Raw genomic sequence first — 8570 nt, 5'->3', positions numbered from 1 at the left:
GGCTGGAGGTGCAGCAGTTAGTGTACATAGAGAAGAGCCACGGCGAGAGAACACAGCCCTGAGGAGACCCGATGATGAGGGTCCGAGTGTCGGAGACAGTCGTCCCCAGCCGCACACACTGACTTCGGCTGGTCAGGAAGTCTGTAATCCATCTACAGAGGGAGTCAGGCACGTCAAGCTGGCGAAGCTTGTATTCAAGCAGAGCTGGAAGAATTTTGTTAAAGGCAGAGCTTAAGTCCATAAACAGGATCCTGCCATAGGTTCCTGGGTGGTCCAGATGCTCCATAACAAAATGAAGGGCCTGGTTCACTGCATCGTCCACAGATCTGTTGGCTCTGTAGGCAAACTGCAATGAGTCCAGGTGAGAAGCAGTGATAGATTTCAGGTGAGAGAGAACCAGGCGCTCAAAGGACTTCATGACCACAGACGTCAGTGCCACCGGTCTGTAGTCATTCAGTCATGTGATCCTGGCCTTCTTGGGAACAGGGATGGTATTGGAGGACTCAAAGCTGGCAGGTACATGACAGGACACCAAGGAAGCATTGAAGATGTCAGTGAACACTGGAGCCAGCTCAGCAGCACAATGCTTCAGGATGGCAGGGGAAACTCTGTCCGGACCTGCCGCCTTCCGAAGGTTCAGCCTCCTGAGCTGAGTGCGCACGTCGTGCTCCATGATGTCAAGAGAAAGAGGAAGAGGGGGGAGGTGAGGGGGTGGCTCATCAAAAGTGTCTGTGATCGACGTTGCTGTCTCAGTGACACCGTTCATCTTAGTTGTGTCACTAAGAGACAGCATAGTCCTTTGTTGTAAAGTGGAACATGGGGCTGGAGAGACCACAGAGGTGTTGGTGCAAAATGGCTGCTCAAAGCGACAATAGAAGTTGTTCTGGTCCTGTGCAAGAGCAAGGTTGTTCAGAGTGTGGGGGGCACGTGGCTTGTAGTTAGTGAAAAGTAAAGATGGTTTACAGACCGACAAAAATAAAAAAATGTTACTAACTCTCAACTCTCACTCTCACTTCAGACAGGTTGAATTAGTTCTTCACCCAGTATATATATATATATATATATATATATATATATATATATATATATATATATATATATATATATATATATATATATATATTAATATAAATAAACTGGCACTAGCACCGCACGTGGTCAGGTACAGAGCTTACTGCCAGGTGGAGGGTTTGGATATGCGGCGCCGCGTTTCATCTCGCTTAGCCGTCATGCGCGATGTGCGATGCGCGATACCCTCGCCCCTGGAGCTCGACTACTCCCCTGAGGAGTGACCTTCCCACCCGGCGCTGACAGAGCCACTATTGCGCAGTGGAATGGTGTCTACGCCGTCTGCAACCGGCTCATAGCGCTTGAGATCTGGCTCTTCATGAGCTCTGTGGACAGGCTCATCCATCGCAGAACCTTTCTCACTCCACCAGAGATTTTGGAGATTCAACAGTCCGTCGGTGCTCTGCTCGCAGCGCCTCCTCACACAGCCGCCGCCCAGGGGGAACACCGTCGCTGGTCGAAGGGGAGGGGTGAGCCCAGCCGTCCGGATCATCGCCGCGCTGATCATCGCTGCTCCTCTTGGAGAGACCAGTCGGTCTCTCAGCTCTGCACCCTCCAAATGCGAAGGAAGAAAACTTTGTATCTAAAAGTATGCATCTGAACCAAAGTCTAACTCAAAAAAAAAAAAAAAAAGATGCATGACTTTGGTATTTGGTCTGTTTCTTCTCCGCCCAAAATTAGGGTTTATCACCCTCCAAGTTCTCTTCCGGTTCCAGTCAATGCGGAATCCTGCTTCAAAATGTGTTTTTGTTTGATATCGTCTCTAGAGACGGGGAAGTTTCTGGAGCCAAGAAGTTATGTTTTTTTTCAGCTTTGCCACAATAAGAAGCATAGGCGTCAAATAACTCTTTCCCGTCTCTCAACAGATCCCGGTTCTTGCCAAAAGTCGGGAGAGTTTCAATTTTGCCATTAACTCTTCTTATTATTCAGACTTGCCAGTTTCCAGCAGGGGTCGCCACAGGACCGCGAAAGCCACCACTTCATCACACAGTAGGCGCTGCATGCCAGACCGGTTCTGTTCTCAGCTCCCTCGTGCGATGTCTGATCCGATGTCTGTCTGTGATTCTTTTCTCTGCAGCACTCCAAACCTCTCGTAGGCAAGCAAGACATCGTCATCGAGAGAGTCATCTCTTTCTGAGGATGATTGGGCCGGTCCCTCGGGTGTCCATCTTAGGAGAATTGCAGTGTCAGATCAAGGTACACTGCAAGTTTGGGACCCTACTTCCCCAGCTGACAAAAGCGAGTCTGTTTTTGAAGAACATTGGGCGCTGAGCACCGATGGCCTTTTCGACCTGGACCTGCCCCGGAGGCCGGGTACGTTCCTGTGCTCAGGGCGCCTGTCTTGACAGAGTATCTTCCGAATTGAAAGCGCATGTCTCCCCACCTGCCCATATGGATCGAGAAGACACTCGGTCATTGACACGCCCTTCAGTTTCACAGTCAAATCCCAGGTTCCGCGACTTCAAGTGGACCTGGGTCAACTCAGAGAACCAGCGGTCATTTCTGATGGAGGAGGTCCGCGCTCTCCTGTCAAAGGAAGTAATCGAGCTAGTGCCAAAGCGATCCTCTTACACTGGGTTTCACTCCTGGTACTTTCTGGAACCCAAGAAGACAGGAGAGTGGAGAACTGTTCTGGACCTCAGTGTCCTCAACCAATTCGTGACCAGACAGCGGTTCTGGACTACCACGAGACTCCTGGAGTGCGTCAGAGTGTGAGAGTGGATCTTGATCTTGCACACTCCAACTTCCACAACACGGTTTGGCCGAGTCACAGAAAGTTTTTCCGGTTTGGGCTCGAGGGTCAGGTTTAATACAGCACTCTAGTGCCTCGCACCTTCGCAAAGTGCGTGGAGGTGGGGCTCGATCCATTAAGGAGACAAGGTCTGCGAATTCTGACGTACTTGGAGTACTGGTTGATTCTAGCCAGGTCGAAACAGGAGTCATGAGCGCACACCAGCTTGGTGTTGGAGCACATCGTGCTATTGAGACACAGAGTAAACCTCCTGAAAAGCGCACTCCCAGTCAGAGTCCCAGTCCCAGACAGAGCACGACGTTCGTGGGGTCATGCTGGACTCAGTCTGGACTCAGAAGGCCTCCTGTTTGCCCTTCCTCCTCCTTGCCTTCTTCTTTCTCTGATGAGGAGAATTCAGCTGCCGACTGTGAGAATGATTCTCGTGGCTCCAGACAGCTCCAGCTGGTATCTGGAGATGTGTCAGATGCGGATCAAAGGCCCCTGGGAGTTCCCTCCATCGAGGTCAGCGCTTCTGCAAGCATCAGGAACCCCGAGGGCTCCCCCAATACAAGGACGACCCTTCAAGATTTGACTTCTCCAGGCTTAACAATCAGTCACATGCCGGATGTCCCATTGATTCTTCAGAACGCTAAAGCTCTGTCAACCCTCAGAGCATACAATGCTAAATGGACATTGTTTCCCCAGTGGTGTGGAACCCTGTCAGCCTCCCCAAAATCGGCACCTATTCTCTAATCCTCTCTTTTCTCCAACATCTGGTTAATGAACATCGGTGCAGTGCTACATTATGGGTATATGTAGCAGCCCTTTCCATGCTACACAATGGTCTGGACGGTCACCCCGTCGGCGAGCATCGTCTAGTGAGCCGTTTCATGAGGAGTGAAAAGCCGGTGACATTGCAGGCGGTTTAGTGCAGCAAAACGTGCATCTCCTTGACAGCCGTCTGACAAAGGAGCCGGCGGTGCCAGTCAGACGTCCGGTATGGACGGCCATGGTAATTGCCCATGGTTCTCAGGTCAGGCCACACTGCAAGGCTGGGGGTTAAGCTTTGTGGTCAAGATGACCTCATAGGAGTTCCAGAGTCCTGGGAGATGTTCTGGAGTACTCACACGAGGGTGTGCTGCAACCTGTTCAAGTCCTGCAAACAGTCCAGCAGCAGGGGGCAGAAATTATGAGGGGTCCGCCGATCCAGGGGTGTCCCCAACAAAGCATGGCTACTTCAAGGCTAGCAGGCAGTCCTCTGCCCCCCTGAGGTGCAGTTCACTATTCGAAATGCTGAAGCACCCGCAACACTCAAAGTATATAATGCTCAATGGGTGTGGACTGCTGTCCGTTGGGTAAACATCCACTGTTAGTCCAGTTAAGACCCACCTCCAGACACATCTGCCCCTATTGGGATCTTGAATTGGTATTAAAGTCTCTCTTTGAAGCTCCCTTCGAGCCACTTGATCAGGCTCCTTTGGAGCTGGTGGCTTACAAAGCAGCTCTCCTACTTGTCCTGCCCTCCATCAGGAGGGTTTGGAGAACTACGTGTCTTCTCGATTAGTCTTTTTTCCCAAATTTCTTTGTGCCTCTTCTGAGGTCAGCAATTTTTCGGTGAAGGCTTTCTGTCCTACCCCCCACCCGGATGAGAACCACTGGCACTTGCACAAGGTGTGTCCCGTGAGGTCGAGAGCTAGTCTGAATGGAGTCAAGGCCGTCGGGAAAACAGATAAGATGTGGGTGGCTCTGGCAGGTGGTAAAAAGGGGCAACATCCATTGCTGCCTTCTGAGGAGTTTCTTTGGCAGAAACCGGCCGAGCAGCCTCCTCGGGTTCCGCCTCAACTTTTGCAGATTTCTATTTGTCTGACGTAGCAGCTTCTTCTTTGCCTCATGTTGTCCTGTTTACAGGTACTTCCAGCAGCTCTGGTCAATAGATGAAAGAATCATTCTCTTCCGCAGCGCTTCGTCATGGGCCAAACGTTTCTCCACTGGCGAGTTTTCCCTTCAAATGTGGACGTTTAATTTTTGCCAATTGTGTTCATCCACGTTGGTCTCAAACAAGTGCTGTGGCTATGGGATGGCTTTAGGTTCCCCTGTGTAGTTGCCAGAGCAGGGACCTTGGGGGTGAGGTCGTTGGCGCAAGACGTCTAGTAGGCAGGACTGGCGTGAGACCTTGCGTGTGGAGATAGCAGCAGGTCTCTTGGCACGCCACCCCTCTTTGATATGAGACAGGCCACCGGTCAATCTTCACCTACTTTGGCGACGCTTCTCCTGCGCACTTATCCGCAGTGGTGGCCACCACGGTTCGGCTGCAATCTTTAAGGCGTGAGGTCTGGACGTTGAAGTTCTGTCCTGTTTGCACTCCACATGGTTTATCTCAGGTCAGACTATGTGGTGAGGATACTCTCTCCACCTACTCAAGTTGACCTGCATGGCGGACCTGGAGTTAAGGGCGGAGCCCCGGCGAGTTCATCTCCACATTAGCCCAAGGTTCTCCCATCTCCGCTACGCTCGGACTACAGTCAAAGAGAAATAATAAGGATAATAATAATAAGGAACGATTGAAAACTCTCAGGATAAGTCATAGGGAGTGGAGCTGTGGGGGTATATCCATCATCAGAGAGAAGAAGGAAACCACAAAATGTCAAACCTGTATTGATTTATGGCCCCTGGAGGTAATAAACCCTTCCCCTTCCGGAGGTAATAAAACCCCTCCCCCTTTGTTTCTATCAACAAGAAGTTAAAATAATAACCCTCCCCCTTTTTTATATCAACAGGAAATTAAAATAATAACCATTCCCCTTGTTTTATGACAGGAAGGAAAATAATGAAGGTCGAGGGCGGATGCTACATCCTGTGTGATGCATGGGAGGGGTCAGCTGCATCCTCACAGTGTTAGTAGCTACAATATTATTTCTGGTTTAAACATTTTAGAAGTTATTTAACATCTTATGAAACAGTTTTTCATTCTTGAAATATTTCTTAAAGATAACACAGGAGAAACAAAACACTTTTTTAGTCTTCACTAATAGTTCAAATGACACAGCTACCCAACTCATGCACCATTTTTTCAAAATGTGTTTAAAACAGATAATTTCTACTTGTTTGAGAAATACTTTTAGTTTTTCAGAAAATAACATTCAGTGAACAAGGATAAAACAAAAGGGAGGAATACTTTTAGTTTTCAGAAACTAGGGTCAAGCAATGAAAGGATAAAACAAATGAAAGAAATACTTTAAGTTTTCAAAAAAATAAGGTTGAGTGAACAAGGATAAAACAAAAGAGAGAAAAACTTTTAGATTTCAGAAACTAGGGTAAAGCGATGAAAGGATAAAACAAAAGAAAGAAATATTTTTAGTTTTTCAGAAAATAAGGTTGAGTGAACAGGGATAAAACAAAAGAAAGAAATACTTTTAGTTTTCAGCATTAGTTCAAATGACACAGCTATCCGACTCATATGAGTTTCTGTTGAATCGGTCTATTTAATTTTATACCCTGTGTGAGTGATTTTTTACTTACTCAGGAAATACTTTCAAAAATGAGGTCAAACAGTGGGGGAACAACAGTCACTAGGCCTGACTCTTTCTCAGACACTGAAACAGAGTCCATGATACGGGTTAATTTGCTGAGGAGTTGTGAGTTCTTTCCCGGCCGGTTGAATCTTCAAAAGAGACAATCTGAAGACAGAGAGGTCTGTCTGAAGGCAAACCTCGCTGTCTTCAGACAACACACACACACACACACACACATACACACACACACACACACACACACACACACACACACACACACACACACACACACACACACACACCCCTCCTTTCCAAATAGCATCATTTGACAGGGGAAAAAGTTCACACCTCTGAGCTATCTAGCAAATGCTGAGCTCTTCCAACATTGTTTTATCCAAAATCAACAAAAGACCTAACACAAATGGAGTATTTCGATGACCCTGATTCTGACCACATTTTACATCAGTTCAGGGGTAACCTTTGCTGTTGACCAGGCCTGCCAGAACTTCATCGGACTCCTTTTCAAACGGACTCCAGTCTCGCTATGGATGCCTCTTCCTCTGCACGCCATAGGTGAATATATCTATATATATATATATATATACAGTATATCTGTGTATCTACATATACAAGTATTATAAGTATTATATAAAACGTTATGTCATGTTTATCACATCTCTTTTCATTCACAGATGTCGTCACCCATCTGTGTGACATTCATTTAACGCAGAGTGATACAAGTAAAAAGATTTCATTATTCGAGCAATAATGCGACCAACTTTTGAAGACGGTGGCGTACACGCGGATCCGACTGCAGTGCTCCCTTCAATAGATACCAGTCTAGCCACGGATGCTTTATAGGTGAATATAAAAAACTATTATAGAAACTTTGTCATGTTGGTTTATCATATTCATCTCTTCTTTTATAGGAATTATTACCCCTCTGGGTAATAATTAACGCAGAGTGATACAGGTAAATATATTTAATCATTTATAAGCTTCTGTTAATATCTCATGATATTATGTACTAGATGCATTGTCACTTCTAATATTAGATTCGAGTCAGCCGATAACCTTCTGGTGGCGATGGAAGGACCTCTGGAGCTGGAACAAAGAGAGATTTTATTATTTTAAAGTTACATGATGCTGTTTCAAGTCAGACGATAAAATATAGAAACATTCTATTTTCATCAGTCGTTGCTTGACTGAGTCATGCTTTTCAAAAAAAATCTAGTCACACTAAAGGTAAAAAAAAAAAAATGGACTACTTTTAGTTTGCACTGTACCTTGTAATTTAAGGGTAAAACGATCAAACGTGCGAGCAGTACAAAATTACTTCATCATTAGCTGTGACATTTAGATCAGACCAGACTGAGCAACACAACGTTTGAGCCTTCGAGAGCGCAAAATAGACCTTAACACACAACAAACTTAACACTCACACAGCGACACGCAAACACTGTGGCAAAAATGAGGGAAAGTGAGAATAAGTTACAAGAACTGTTCTTCACTCTGCTTCTTTTCAGTCCCTATATCATGCAAGATGAAATGACTGAATGTGTTCCTGCAATGTAACAATTGTGAAGCAATGCGATACAATAGCTATACAAACGTCCTATAACTTGTCATGTAACACATCTACAATGTAGGAGGGACAGAACATTCATTGAATGAACATTCATTTATACTTGATGCTATCGCTAGTAAGACAAGTAGTGTAGAAATATCCAAAGTATGTTAACCCTTAATTTTATTTTATTTTATTTTTTTGCCTTACAAGTGGCTAAAATGTGTATATTACAAGCCATGCTTTTCATTGATTTAAATGTGTCTTCATTCTTTATTTTCAGGTGAAAATAGCCAAATGCGGGAGCAGTACGGTGCGACATGTTAGTTTTGTAGTGTGCATTTTGTGTTTAGCATTTTTAAAAATGCTAATTAAAAAAAAAAAAATTAAAAAATCTATTCAAAACCAGGCAACAAGTGTAGAAGTAATTGAATGTTTTAACTCTTTAAAAGTTGCACCAAAGGATAAAAACAAATATCATAGTTTGTATTATCAGGATGAATCAACCAATTATGCATGCATTACGCAATTACCTTCACCTTCACCTTCTTGTACCCCTTATCGGGGTCGGGTCGTGGAGGCAGCATTTGGAGCAGGGAAGCCCAAACTTCCCGGTCCGCACAAACCTCCTCCAGCTCCTCCCGGGGGATCCTAGGCGTTCCCAGGCCAGACCGGAGACATAATCTCTCCA

The 8570-nt window shown here is 45.8% G+C and overlaps 1 long non-coding RNA gene across 1 annotated transcript; it reads left to right on the top strand.

Moving 5' to 3' along the window:
- The first annotated feature begins 1910 nt into the window (after positions 1–1910).
- LOC128746533 (uncharacterized) lies at positions 1911–5989 on the top strand. The gene is made up of 3 exons (XR_008412557.1): positions 1911–2058; positions 2147–2265; positions 5617–5989. It is a non-coding gene; the product is annotated as an uncharacterized LOC128746533 (long non-coding RNA).
- The last annotated feature ends 2581 nt before the right edge of the window (positions 5990–8570 follow it).

Source organism: Synchiropus splendidus, chromosome 15 (assembly GCF_027744825.2).
Source record: "Synchiropus splendidus isolate RoL2022-P1 chromosome 15, RoL_Sspl_1.0, whole genome shotgun sequence".
Lineage (NCBI taxonomy): Eukaryota > Metazoa > Chordata > Actinopteri > Syngnathiformes > Callionymidae > Synchiropus > Synchiropus splendidus.
Note: the sequence above shows the minus strand (reverse complement) of the source record. Positions and strands in the feature narration are given on the sequence as shown.